Raw genomic sequence first — 12966 nt, 5'->3', positions numbered from 1 at the left:
CAGGGGTCCCCTGCGGCTCTGTAAAAGGGGGCGTTTTCCCTCCCCCTTCTTTGTCATTGGCCTGCCCAGCAAGGTCACCCTGCTCTGACCACCGCTCCCTGCCCTTCCCCTGAGCCCCCAACGCCTGCGGGCAGAGCTCTGCTCACCGCTCGCCACGGGGTCCCCGCAGGCTTCCTGCCCACCGTCCTCCTGGCCAACACGCTTCCGCTAGAGTCCTCACCCGTGGTCTCACCCCGGGCTGCGGGGTCATCGTTCCCCCCGGCTCATGTCAGACAGCGCCCCTTCTGACCCTCGTGCTGGCTGTCAGGCCCTGGAGAGCCCCCCTTCCCCCAGGCCTGTGCTGCCACCCTGGCCTGCCGCCCCCCGGGCCCTCGTTCCCCGCTGCCCTCCCTCCCGCACGCTTGCTCCCCCCGGCTCTGTGGAACCGCACGACACACGGGCCGACCCAGCCCTGGTGCAACACGGTTCCAGGCCCCAACAAAGCCAGGCCGCGGTCAGCAGCGTGAGGTGGGCCTCGTGCTCGTGGACGTCCTGTTTGCCCCACTCTCCTGGACGACTGTCATGCCCAGGGGGTCGGGGTTGACCGGCTGGCATTCTAGAAGGGGAGTCGGCGTCCCATGAAGCCCCAGCAATCAGCTGGGCCCAGCGCTCAAAAGCCTCGGTCCTGGAAACTACAAAGCACGGACCCCAGCCTGCCTCTCTCCCGGGGAAGGACCGAGACCCTCTCCCCAAACCAGGAAAGCTCCCTGGAGCCACGGTCCTGTCATGGCCTCTTGCTGTTGGATCCTGGCCCCTGTCGACTCCACGGAAGGTGTTGAAAAACCCCACGGCCCAAGGTCAGGGCCTCCGTCCTGGAGCCTGACTTTGATGGTATCATTGCTGGACTCAGGCAAAAGAGGCCCTTTCCCTGATCTCACATACACACACACACACACACACACACACACACACACACACACATCTCTGTCACCTGGGAGCTGGCTGCACCTGGTGTCCTGGGACAGCTCCTTCCCTGCCCCCCCAGCCTCTCAGGACACACCCCGCAGGCCCCAGGGACCCCCTTTTCCACACCCCTTGTCGTGTGACCTCAGGACAACAGCCTGTAGCTTCTGAGCCCCATAACGGTTGTGGTTGTGCTGTTACCTGCATTGAAGACAGAGAAGGGGGAGGAACTGGGTGGTGGGCACGCTTGGAGAAAAGAAAAAAGCTGTTTAATTAACATGTCAAACTCTCCCTCTCAAGACGGAGTTGATACCATAGAGTCTTGGATGCGCAGTTTTGTTTCCCGGAGCTGGGCTTCCCACGTCTCCCTTGCCTTGAGGTTCTAATTCCCGGTTCTGGCTACACTCACAAGTTAGTGAGGTCCCCACAACTTGGTGCATGTGGCAACAGAGGAACATTCTGCAATAATCCAGTTATTATTCCTCTTTTTAAAAATATGTATTTGAGAGAGAGAGATGGAGAGAGTGCGGAGCAGGGTAGGGACAGAGGGAGAGGAAGAGAGAGATTTCGAGCAGACTCCAGGCTGAGCGTTGACCCCGACACAGGGCTGGATGCCACCGCCCTGAGACCCTGACCTGAGCCGAGATCAAGAGTCAGATGCTCAACTGACGGAGCCGCCCGGGTGCCCCTCATTGTGGTTGTGATTTCCATTCCCCCGATGATGAGGGATGCTGAGCATCTTTTCATGTGTCGTTGGCCATCCGTGTGTCTCCTTCGGAGAAATACCTGTTCGTGTCTTCTGCCCGTTTTTTAATTGGATTATTTGTTTTTTGGGATATTGAGTTGCATCAGTTCTCTCTCTCTATATTTTGGATACTAACCCTTCATCAGACATGTCATTTGCAAACATCTGCATTTAGTAAGCTGCCTGTGACTTTTGTTGAATATTTCCTTCACCGTGCAGAAACTTTTATTTTGATGAAGTCCCAATAGTCTATTTTTGCTCTTGTTTCCCTTGCCTCGGGAGACATATCTAGAAAAGTGTTGCTAGAGCCAATGTCAGAGAAATTACTGACTGTGCTCTCTCCAAGGATTTTTATGGTTTCAGGTCTCACATTTAGGTCTTCAATCCATTTCAAGTTTATTTTTGTCGGTGGTATAAGAAAGTGGTCCAGTTTCATTCTTCTGCATGTGGCTGTCCAGTTTTCCCAACGCCATTCGTTGAAAAGACTGTCTTTTTCCCATTGGATATTCATTTCTCCTTTGTTAGAGATTAATTGGCTGTATCGTTATGGATTTATTTCTGGGTTTTCTATTCTATTTCATTGATCTATGTGTCTGTTTTTATGCCAGTACTATATTGTTTTGATTACTACAGCTTTCTAATATAACTTGAAGTCTGGATTTGTGATGCCTGAAGTTTTGTTTTTCTTCTTTCTTTCTTTCTTTCTTTTTCTTTCTTTCTTTCTTGCCTGAAGTTTTGTTTTTCTTCTTTCTTTCTTTCTTTCTTTCTTTCTTTCTTTCTTTCTTCTTTCTTCTTTCTTTCTTTTTTAAAGATTTTATTTATTTGACAGAGACAGCCAGCGAGAGAGGGAACACAAGCAGGGGGAGTGGGAGAGGAAGAAGCAGGCTCCCAGCGGAGGAGCCTGATGTGGGGCTCGATCCCAGGACCCCAGGATCACGCCCTGAGCCCAACGCAGATGCTTAACAACTGAGCCACCCAGGCGCCCCTGTTTTTCTTTCTCAAGATCGCTTTGGCTATTTGAGGTCTTTTGTGGTTCCATACAAATTGTAGGGCTGTTTGTTCTAGTTCTGTGAAAAATGTTCTCAGTATTTTGATAGGGATTGCACTGAGTCTGTAGATTGCTTTTGGTAGACTAGACGTTTTAACAATATTTTTTCTTCCAACCCGTAAGCATGGAATGTCTTTCCACATCTTTACATCGTCTCGAATTTCTTTCATCAGTGTTAGTTTTCAGAGTACAGGTCTCTCACCTCTTTGGTTCAGTGTATTCCTACATTATTACTATTATTTATTTTGGTGCAATTGTAAATGGGACTGTTTTTTCTTAATTTCACTTACTGCTGCTTCATTATTAGCATGTAGGAATACAAAAGATTTCTGTTCTTCGATTTTGTATCCTGCAACTTTACTGAATTCATTTATCAATTCTCGTAACTTTTGGTGGAGTCTTTTGGGTTTTCTATATATAGTATCATGTCATCCACAGATAGTGAGAGTTTTACTTCTTTCTTACCAATTTGGATGCCTTTTATTTCTTTACGTTGTCTAATCGCTGTGGCTGGGACATCCAGTACTGTGTGGAATAGAAGTGATGAGAGTGGCCGTTCTTGTCTTGTTCCTGACCTTAGGAGAAAGGCTGTCAGGTTTTCACCATTGAGTATGATGTTTTCTGTTGGCTTTTTATATAAGGTCTTTATTATCTTGAGGTATGTTCCCTCTGGACCTATTTTGCAGAGGGTTTTTATCACGAATGGATGTTGTACTTTGTCAAATGCTTTTTCTGCATCTATTGAAACGATCATATGGTTTTTATCCTTTCTCTTATTGACGTGATGTATCATGTTGACTGTTTGGCAAATGCAGAACCACCCTTGCATCCTGGGAATAAATCCCACTTGATCATGGTGTATGATTGGTTTTTTAAAAGATTTTATTTATTTATTTGGGAGAGAGAGAGTGCAAGTGAGAAAGAGAGAGAGAGCGTGAGCAGGGAGAGAGAGGCAGAGAGAGAAGCAGTCTCCCCGATGAGCAGGGAGCCGGATGCGAGGCTTGATCCCAGGACTCCAAGATCGTGACTTGAGCCAAAGGCAGGTGCTTAACCAACTGGTCCACCAAGGCTCCCCCATGTTTGATTGTTTTAAGTATATTGTTGGATTTTGTTTGCTACTGTTTTGTTGAGGATTTTGCATCTATATTCACTGGAGATACTGGCCTGTAGTTCTCCTTTTTGGTGGTGTCTTTATCTGGTTTTGATATCAGGTGATACTGACCCTATGGAATGAATTTGGAAGTTTTCCTTCCTATTCTGTTTTTTGGAATAGTTAATATTAAATAAATATGTCTATTTATTTAAATGTTTTTTCAATTCTTTCATCAGCATTCTGTAATTCTCAACATGCCGATTCTGTAAATTTTTGTTAAGTGTGTCCTAAGTATACCATTTTTATTGAAATGATTATAAATTATATTGTGTTTTAAATTTTGGTTTACGTATTTTTGTTGTTGGTATATAGAGATGTGATGGATTGTTATGAGTCAATGCTCTATCTTGTGAACTTTCTGAGCTCACATATTAATTCTAAAAGATTTTTGTAGATTCCTCGACCCTTTCTACGTAGACAAATGTGTCATCTGCAAATATGGACAGGTTCATTTCTTCCTTTCTGCCTGTATGCCTTTTATTTCTATTTCTTGCTGTATTCAATAACTAAAAGTTCCAGTACTATGTCGAATAAGAATGATGACAGCACCCATCCTTGCCTTGTTCCCAGTCTTAGGGGGAAAGCACTCAGGCTTTCACCATTAAGTAGTCTGATAGCTGTAGATACACTTTATCAAGTTAGGGTCATTCCTCCTTATTGCTAACTTGCTGAGAGCTTTCACCACACATTCTTGTGGGTGCGTATTTGAAAAATACACATAGCATAAAATTTATAATTTCAGCCATTTTAAAGTATGCAATTCAGTGGCATTAAGCACATTTACATTGTTGTGCAAACCACCACCCCTACTTCCAGAGCATTTTCCTTACCTTAAATAGAAACCCCATGCCCATTAAGCGGTCACTCTCCATTCCTTCCTCTCCCTGGAAACTGCAAATCTACTTTCTGCCTGTATGAATTTACCTAGCCTAGAGCTTTAATATAAATGGAATAACACAATATGTGCTCTTCTGTGTCTGGCTTCTTTCACTCAGTATACTGCTTCCAAGGCTCATTCATGTTTCTGTATTTCCATCTCTTTTTTGGCTGAATAAGATTCTACTGTGTGGATAGAATGTATTGTGTTCATCTATTGATGAACATTTGGGTTATTTCCACCTTTGGGCTATTGAAAAGTACTGCTATAAACATTTGTGTACAAGTTTTTGTTTAAACACCTGCTTTCAATTTTTTTTGAATCATATGATAATTCTATGCCTAATTTTGTGAGGAACCATCAAGCTGTTTTCTAAAGAAGCTGCACCATTTTAAATTCCCACCAGCAATGTACAGCATTCCAATATCTTTACAGATTTGCTATTTTCCTTTTAAAAGTTATTATTATGGCCCTCCTAGTGGGATTGACGCGGTTTTGATTTGCGTTTCCCTAATGATTAAAGACGTTGAAGGCATGTTCACATACTCCTTGGCCATTCGTACATCCCTTCTACAAATGTCCATTCAAGTCCTTAGCCAATTTTTAAATTGGGTTGTCTTTTTTGTGTTGCATTGTTACAGTTCTTGATATGTTCTAGATACCAGATCCTTATGAGATCATATGATTTTCAAATACTTTCTCCAATTCTGTAGGTTGTATTCTCATTTTCTTGATAGCATCCTTAATTATAAAACTTTTTAATTTGATAAAGTTCAATTTAATCTATTTTTCTTCTTTTGTTGCTTGCGTTTTTGGTGTCATAGGTAAGAAACGATTGCCAAACCCAAGGTCATGAAAATTTACACCTATGTTTTCTTTTAAGAGTTTTATAATTTTAGATCTTATGTTTTAGATCTCTCCTCCATTTTGAGTTAATTTTGCATATGGTGTGAGGTAAGGGTCCAACTTTATTCTTTTGCTTGTGGATGTCCAGTTGTTCCAGCCTCATTTGTTGATGAGACTTTCTTTCCGCATTGAATAGCCTTGTCACCCTTTTTAAAAACCATTTGACCACAGACGTATGAGTTTATTTCTAGACTCTCAGTTATATTCCATTAGTCTATATGTCTATCCTTCTGCCAGTACCACAGTGTTTTGATGACTGTAACTTTGTAGTAAAATTGGGAAATGTGAATTTTCTAGTTTTGTTCTTCCTGCTCAAGGTTTTTCTGTCTATTTGGGATTCCTTGAAATCCCACATTACTTTTAGAAACTTTTCCAAGGTTCCTGGGTGGCTCAGTCAGTTAAGCATCTGCCTTCGGTTCAGGTTGTGATCCTAGGGTCCTGGGACAGAGCCCCACATCGGGCTCCCTGCTCAGTGGGGAGTCCTTCTCCCTCTCCCTCTGCCACCCCCCGTTCATGCTCTCTTGTGCGCACTCTCCCTCTCGCTCAAATAAATAAATAAAATCTTTTTAAAAAAATTTCCATTTTGTCAAGAGAAGCTGTTGGGGTTTTAATAAAGATTTCCTTGCCTCTGTAGATTACTTTAGAATGTATTGCCATCTTAACATTGTTAGTCCTCCAGTCCGTGAACACAAGATGTCTTTCCATTGATTTAGGTGGTCTTTAATGTCCTTCAGCAATATTTTGTGGTTTTCAGTGTATAAGTACTACACTCCCTCAGATAAACTTATTCCCAAGTATTTTATTCTTGATACTATTGAAAATGGAATCCTTTCTTTTTTCTTTTCCCTTACGGAGTGTTCATTGCTAGTATATAGAAATACAACTGATTTTGTCACACATTATATATTTTTTAAGCAAAGATTTATTTACTGAATATAAAAATGAAAACAGGCCCAAAAACTTCTCACCAAATCTTCAACTTGAAGAGATCAGATCAATGCCCTGCAACTTCATATTTTTTACCAAGACTTAATTATTGATCAAAGCAAAGAGAATTACGAGGGTGACATTTTCATTTTACTCTTCCTGTAAAAATTCGAGGGACAGGGCTGCTCTGATATGTAGCCTGATCAATCTCTACACCACCATCGGTTGAACGGGTGCCAGGGACCCACACACATGCTCTTTATTCCATCTTACTAAGTTCCACCGTGAACACTGCTCTAGCGGGCTGGGGATGTATGCATTTCACAATTGCCGAACACGTGGTATTGTCAAGTATATTGACAATAGTTGGCCGTAACTTTGTACCATAAAGCAAATACCAATACATTTTGAAGGACTGAAAACATACAGAGTATGTCTTATGACCACAATGCATCTAAGTTTGTAATATTAAAAAAAAAGAAAAATCCCAAGCATCTGGAAGTTATGATGTGCACTTTCAAATAACCTATGGGTCAAAGAAAAAAAAAAACCGTAAAATAAATTAGAATGTGTTGTGAACTAATGATAACAATATTATCACATATCAAAACTTACAGCAGTCCTAAAATTGATATAGAATGTCAGGTGACCCCGAAGAGCCAAAGCAGCCTTTTTTTTTTTTAAGATTTTTATTTATTTATTCGACAGAGATAGAGACAGCCAGCGAGAGAGGGAACACAAGCAGGGGGAGTGGGAGAGGAAGAAGCAGGCTCATAGCGGAGGAGCCTGATGTGGGGCTCGATCCCAGGAACCTGGGATCACGCCCCGAGCCGAAGGCAGACGCCCAATGACTGAGCCACCCAGGCGCCCCGAGCCAAAGCAGTCTTAAAGCTGAAGAACAAGTTTAAGGGTTTCACATTTCCTGGTTTCAAAATGTACGACAAAGTGGCAGCAGTCGAAAGAGTGTGCTGGCATAAAGACAGACAATGGCACAGCATAGAGAGCCCAGAAATAAATTCTCACATATATGGTCAAATGGTTTTTGACAAGAGTGCCCAAACCAAAGCAAACAAACAAAAAAGATTGCAACAAAACCGTGCAATGGGAAAAGAATAGTCTTCCAACAAAGAAAAGAAAAGGTGCGGGGAAAAATGGACATCCACATGTAAAAGAATGAAATTGGGGGCGCTGGGGAGGTTCAGTAGGTTAAGCATCCGACTCTTGGTTTTGGCCCAGGTCATGATCTCAGAGTCATGGGACTGAGCCCCAACATCAGGGGTCCACACTCAACAAGGAGTCTGCTGGAGATTCCTTTCTCTCACTCTCTCCCTCTGCCCCAACCCCCACTCACGCTCTCTTCTCTCTCTCTCTCTCTAAATAAATAAATAAATCTTGGGGGGGGGGGAAGAAATCGGACCCTTACCTCACAACCATATACAAAATTGACTCAAAGTGGATCACAGACCTAAACCTAAAGCACAAACTATAAAACTCTTAGAAGAATGTGTAAGTGAAAATCTCCATGACATTAGATTTGACAACGACTTTTGGGGTATGACACCAAAAGTACAGGCAACAAAAGGAAAAACAGATTAAGTCAGAGTGTATAAAAATAAGAAAAAAACTCATGTGCATCAGTGGACACAATCAACAGAGTGAAAAGAACCTGCAGAATGGGAGAAAATACTTGCAAATCATACATCTGAATCTGGAATATCCATACACGTATGGAACTCTTGCAGTCCAGCAACCAGAAACACAAACAACCCAACGAACAAATGAGCCAAGGCCTTGAAAGTTCATTTCTTCAAAAGAAGACATGCAGATGGTCAATTAGCACATAAGAAGATGCCCAACACCACTGAACATCTGGGAAAGGAAAATCAAACCACAGCGACATACAAGCTCACACCCGTGAAGATGACACTCTCAAAAACCCGGAAAATGGTCGGTGTTGGTAATGCTGTAGACCAATGGGAGCCATTGTGCACTGTTAATGGGATTGTACAATGGCGCAGCCGCTGTGGAAAACAGCATGGCAACTCCTCAAAAATTTAAAGATGGAATTGCCAGATGACTCCACGATTCCACTTTCTGGATAGGCACCCATAAAACTGAGAGCAAAGTCCTGAAGAGATATTCGTGCCCCCATTTCATTGCAGCCTGATTCATGCTAGCCAAAGATAAAAGCAATCCGAACGCCCTCAACAGATAAATAGATCACGGAATGTGGTATATGCATACGATGAAATACTTCTTGGCATTAAAAGGGATGGGAATTCTGACACCTACTATAACACGGATGACGCTGGAGGGCATTATGCTAAGTGCAATTAGCCAGTTACAACCAGACAAATGTTGTATGATTCCACTCACGTGAGATACCTAGGATAGCCACGTTCACAGAAACAAAGTCGAATGATGCTTGCCAGGGGCGAGGGGAGAGGCAAATGTGGTGTTGTTTGATAGGGATAGAATTTCCATTTTGCAAGTTAAAAGAATTGCAGAGATTAATTGCATGACAACGTGAATATACTTAACACCACCAACGAACGTGGTTAGGATGGTAAATCTTATGTACATTGCACCACAATTCAGAAGTAGATGCTTATGGGATGGAACGGCAGCATGGTCTCAGGTGGGGTTTTCTGGAAACAGATGGCCGAGACCGAGTTTGTTGTTAGGGGAGGCAGAGAGGCAAAAGCACGATTGCGCAGAGGGAGAAATGGATTGATGGAATCCAGTGAAACCTCAGTCTTCCCTATGGGGGACTGATCAGAATTATCCCGTGTTTATCTCTAATGTCCAGGTCTTTATACCCCTGCTTTGAACTGTCATGAGATGCAGGCTGCCCTGGGAAGGGTGTGCCCCGAGTTCTCAGGTTCTAGACAGTTCCATACCGCTGAGGCAAACCCTGAAGAAGCTCATGGGGAGGCCCGTTTGCTGATAGGGGGGACCCTTCTTCTTTGAAGAAGCTTCTCCAGGTCCATCGCTTGTGCTGTTTGGATCCAAGTGATACTGATTGTCCCTCTTCTCCTTTCCCCATTCTCTGTGTGGCTCATGATGAAATGACCAGACCCTAATCCCCTGGTATACATGCCCTTCTCAGGTCAGGGGAGCTTCACTTGTTCATTTACTCTCACACTTGAGCCAAAGAGCACCAGAAGGTACCCAAGTGGCTCACCTGGTGCCCCGTGTCGTAGTTTCTGTCCTCACGGAGTAACAGCACGCATACTTCTCTAGGTCATCATGGTCAACCACCCATGCCGAGATGCTAGTCCCTGGATGTAACGGGTCCAAAGTGCCCAGACAGTAGTTCATAGTTCAAGGGGACGCTTGCTGTGCTCCTATTGACAACATGCCCCCTATGGAGACCAGGGGTCTAACCTTGCAGAGCCCAGAGCATGAGGTCCCACGGAGGTTCACTGGGAATGATGGTTTGTGGGGCCACTCACACCTCCACCCTTGGGATCCCAGATCCATGTATTCTTTCTACTGGACACGTGCTACCTTATTATAAGGGTCTTTGAATCTATAGGTGCGTGGGGTCCTGGAGAATGGTACCCCACTTCCATAGAGCACCACCTCTAAGCTGACATGTCAAGTGTACCATCCATAGACTGTTCCAGGACTATGGAGCTGGCAGCTCTGAGTGGTACGATGCATGATACAACAGTGGAGCCCATGATTGTGGGGCCTCCTTTGTTATAAAGGGGGTCCCCGGGTCTGGTATGATGAGCTGTTATGTGGGAGCCCATGTGGATTAATCAGACCCTCCATAGGTCTTTGGCTACTAGTGCTGGCTAAGGCCCTGTGGGCAGAAAGAGCGAACTCCGATCCAGAGGATGGGTCTTATCCTGTCAGAATAATCTCTGCAGCTTAATCACTGCCGTCAGCTTGCATCCAGAGGCCAGCTGATCTCCTAGAGGAACAGTGCCCGGCTGGCTTTGATCTCTGTTGCTGACGGGTTGGGTGTCCCGTCTCGGTGGGCTCACACTGCAGGGCCCATGCATAGCCTCCATGTCCCACCATGGCCACTCTGGTTGTGTAGCTATTGTTCCAGACCTGGGGTCATCAATGATTGAAGCTGGCTCATGGAGAAGGAGGGAAGGCATTGGAGACTTCCCACATTTGGTCCTCCTCTTATAAGGGCTCCACCAGATAGAAAATACATCAATCCCGGTGACACATTTGAGAGCTAGAGAAGACCACCAAGTCGGTCCATGGACCAGTGGACCCACTGCAAGCCGAGCCTAGGCCAGGAACTATTTATCCTCTGACTACCATCTTACCCACTCTTACAAGAAGTCAGCCATGATGCTGGCTACCAATGTTACCTCAGATCCAGTATCTAATAGTCCTTTAAATGATTGAGTAGCCCCCTGACCCCAGGGCACAGTTACCCAAGTGAATGGCCACAGGTCACTTTGGAGAAGCACCAGGTCATCATTACCTGGTTATATTTGCTGTCATGTAGAATTGTACCTACTAGGAACCTGGCATCTTCTTCAGTCAATGGGTTCTGGCTCTGAACACTAACTCGGTGCTGGAAACTTGGCAAGAGATCACAGTTTTGGTTTTTGTTTTGTTTGTTTGTTTGTTTTGTTTTCGTTTTGCTTGGGTGACTGCCCTCGGCTTCTTGGTCACCTGTCCTGGCTGTCTTCTGACGGTACAAGCTGAGATGTACCAGGGCTAGCCGCCCATCTACTTTGCCTTGGGGATTGCCATGTTGTATTAAGCATCTTCGTAATTTGCTGAGCATCAGGACCCCTTAGCTGCCACCTCAGTCCCGCTGCTTATTGCAATCATTGTGCCCACCCGGCTTCTGACAGGTGCGTGCGGCCAGCTGACCACCCTTGCCCTAGAGTCCGATCTCGCCATCGCTCTCAGCAAGCCTAGCTCCGTAATGGCCTTTTCTGTCAGCCCTGACCTCACCTTTGTAGGAGACCCATCCCTGAACATCATAGTGATAATGGTTCCATCTTACCAGCACCTTCCTTCTGACCGTGGAAAATCCAGTATCCTCTGGACGACGCGGGTTCTTACGGAACATGACCATTTGGTGGATTTTCTGGCTGCACATAGTATATTCACTTGAGGTCACCGTTTCTGAGTCTTTCAATCCCTTCCTCTACCCTCTGCAACAGCAATTCTGGCACTCCGAATTTACTCTGGAGCCACCAGCTCCTGGGGTCCTTGCCAGGGTGTTAAACCCTATCTCTTGGAACAGTACTTCCCATACAAGAAGCTCTCCCCTCTGCCCCTTCCATTCTGGCTGCCACGACCAAGTGTCCCTGAGCTCCAGTCCCAAGAGCCCATGCCCCCTGCCCAGATGTGCTGGCCAGATCCTGCAGCGTCTTTGGGGGACAGTCCCTTTCTTCCATTATTAGAGTCAGCATGTCCTCGACAGGGTTATGTGGCAACCAGCTACTGGTCTAGTTGACAAGAGGGGTCTTGGGGGTGGATCCTGGGGTGGGGGGCCCATGTTGTCTTGTAGGGTCAGACTTGTGTATCATCAAGCAAGGAGGGAGTAGCTGTCCTCACTAAGGAGGGGTGGGCTCTTCCACAGTCTCCGGTTAGCAGAATCAGATGGTCTAGATATTTGGATCACCTGTGTGTCAGGGTCCCGTTTTTGCCTTAGGGTACTGACCTTGACGTAACAGACGTGGCGTGTGAACCTCCTCCAGAGCTCAGCCCTGACCTCAAGCACCGAGCCTGGTCCTCCGCTTTCTTCTGTGCCTCGTGCTGTGGGACGTGAGACCCTATTTGTAAGCTCCCAAGGAGGCCCTGCGGCTTTCGCATATGGCTTTTAATTGTCTATTAATCACCCACAGCTTTTTGCTGTCTTTTCCCAGGATATCAATGGCCCTTAACATTAATTATCTAATATTTTTTCTCTTCCCCTCCACGGATAAGAGCTATAAACTCTCGGACACTGGAGAATGAATTACAGAAAGCATATTCTAGGAGTCACACTTGAAATGAGGGTGGAATGGGTTCCTTGATTTAGGGCTTTTAGTCCATGTGTGTTTTATGCATATGATTAAAAGATTCAAGTCACTTCACTGTGTTGCTCAGAACCTTCCAGAGCCACATTGGGCTCCAGGCATGCTTCTGTCTCAGGGCCTTTGCACTTGCTGTCCCCTTTGCCTCGATTGCTTTCCCTCAGATATTTTCTTGCTCTCTCTGCCTACTCCTTCAGATCTTTACCAAAAATGTCTCCTCCTTCGTGGGACCTTCCTTGGCCAGCTCCCAACCCTCCCACAGACACCCACCCCCTTTCCTTCTCCGCTGAATCTCTCCTTAAGCACTCGTCACTACTTAATATACGACATCCTTTGTCTGACGATGTCTTGATTGTCTGACTT

This window comes from Ursus arctos, unplaced genomic scaffold (assembly GCF_023065955.2).
Source record: "Ursus arctos isolate Adak ecotype North America unplaced genomic scaffold, UrsArc2.0 scaffold_2, whole genome shotgun sequence".
NCBI lineage: Eukaryota > Metazoa > Chordata > Mammalia > Carnivora > Ursidae > Ursus > Ursus arctos.
The sequence above is the reverse complement of the archived record's forward strand: the minus strand, read 5'-3'. Positions refer to the sequence as shown.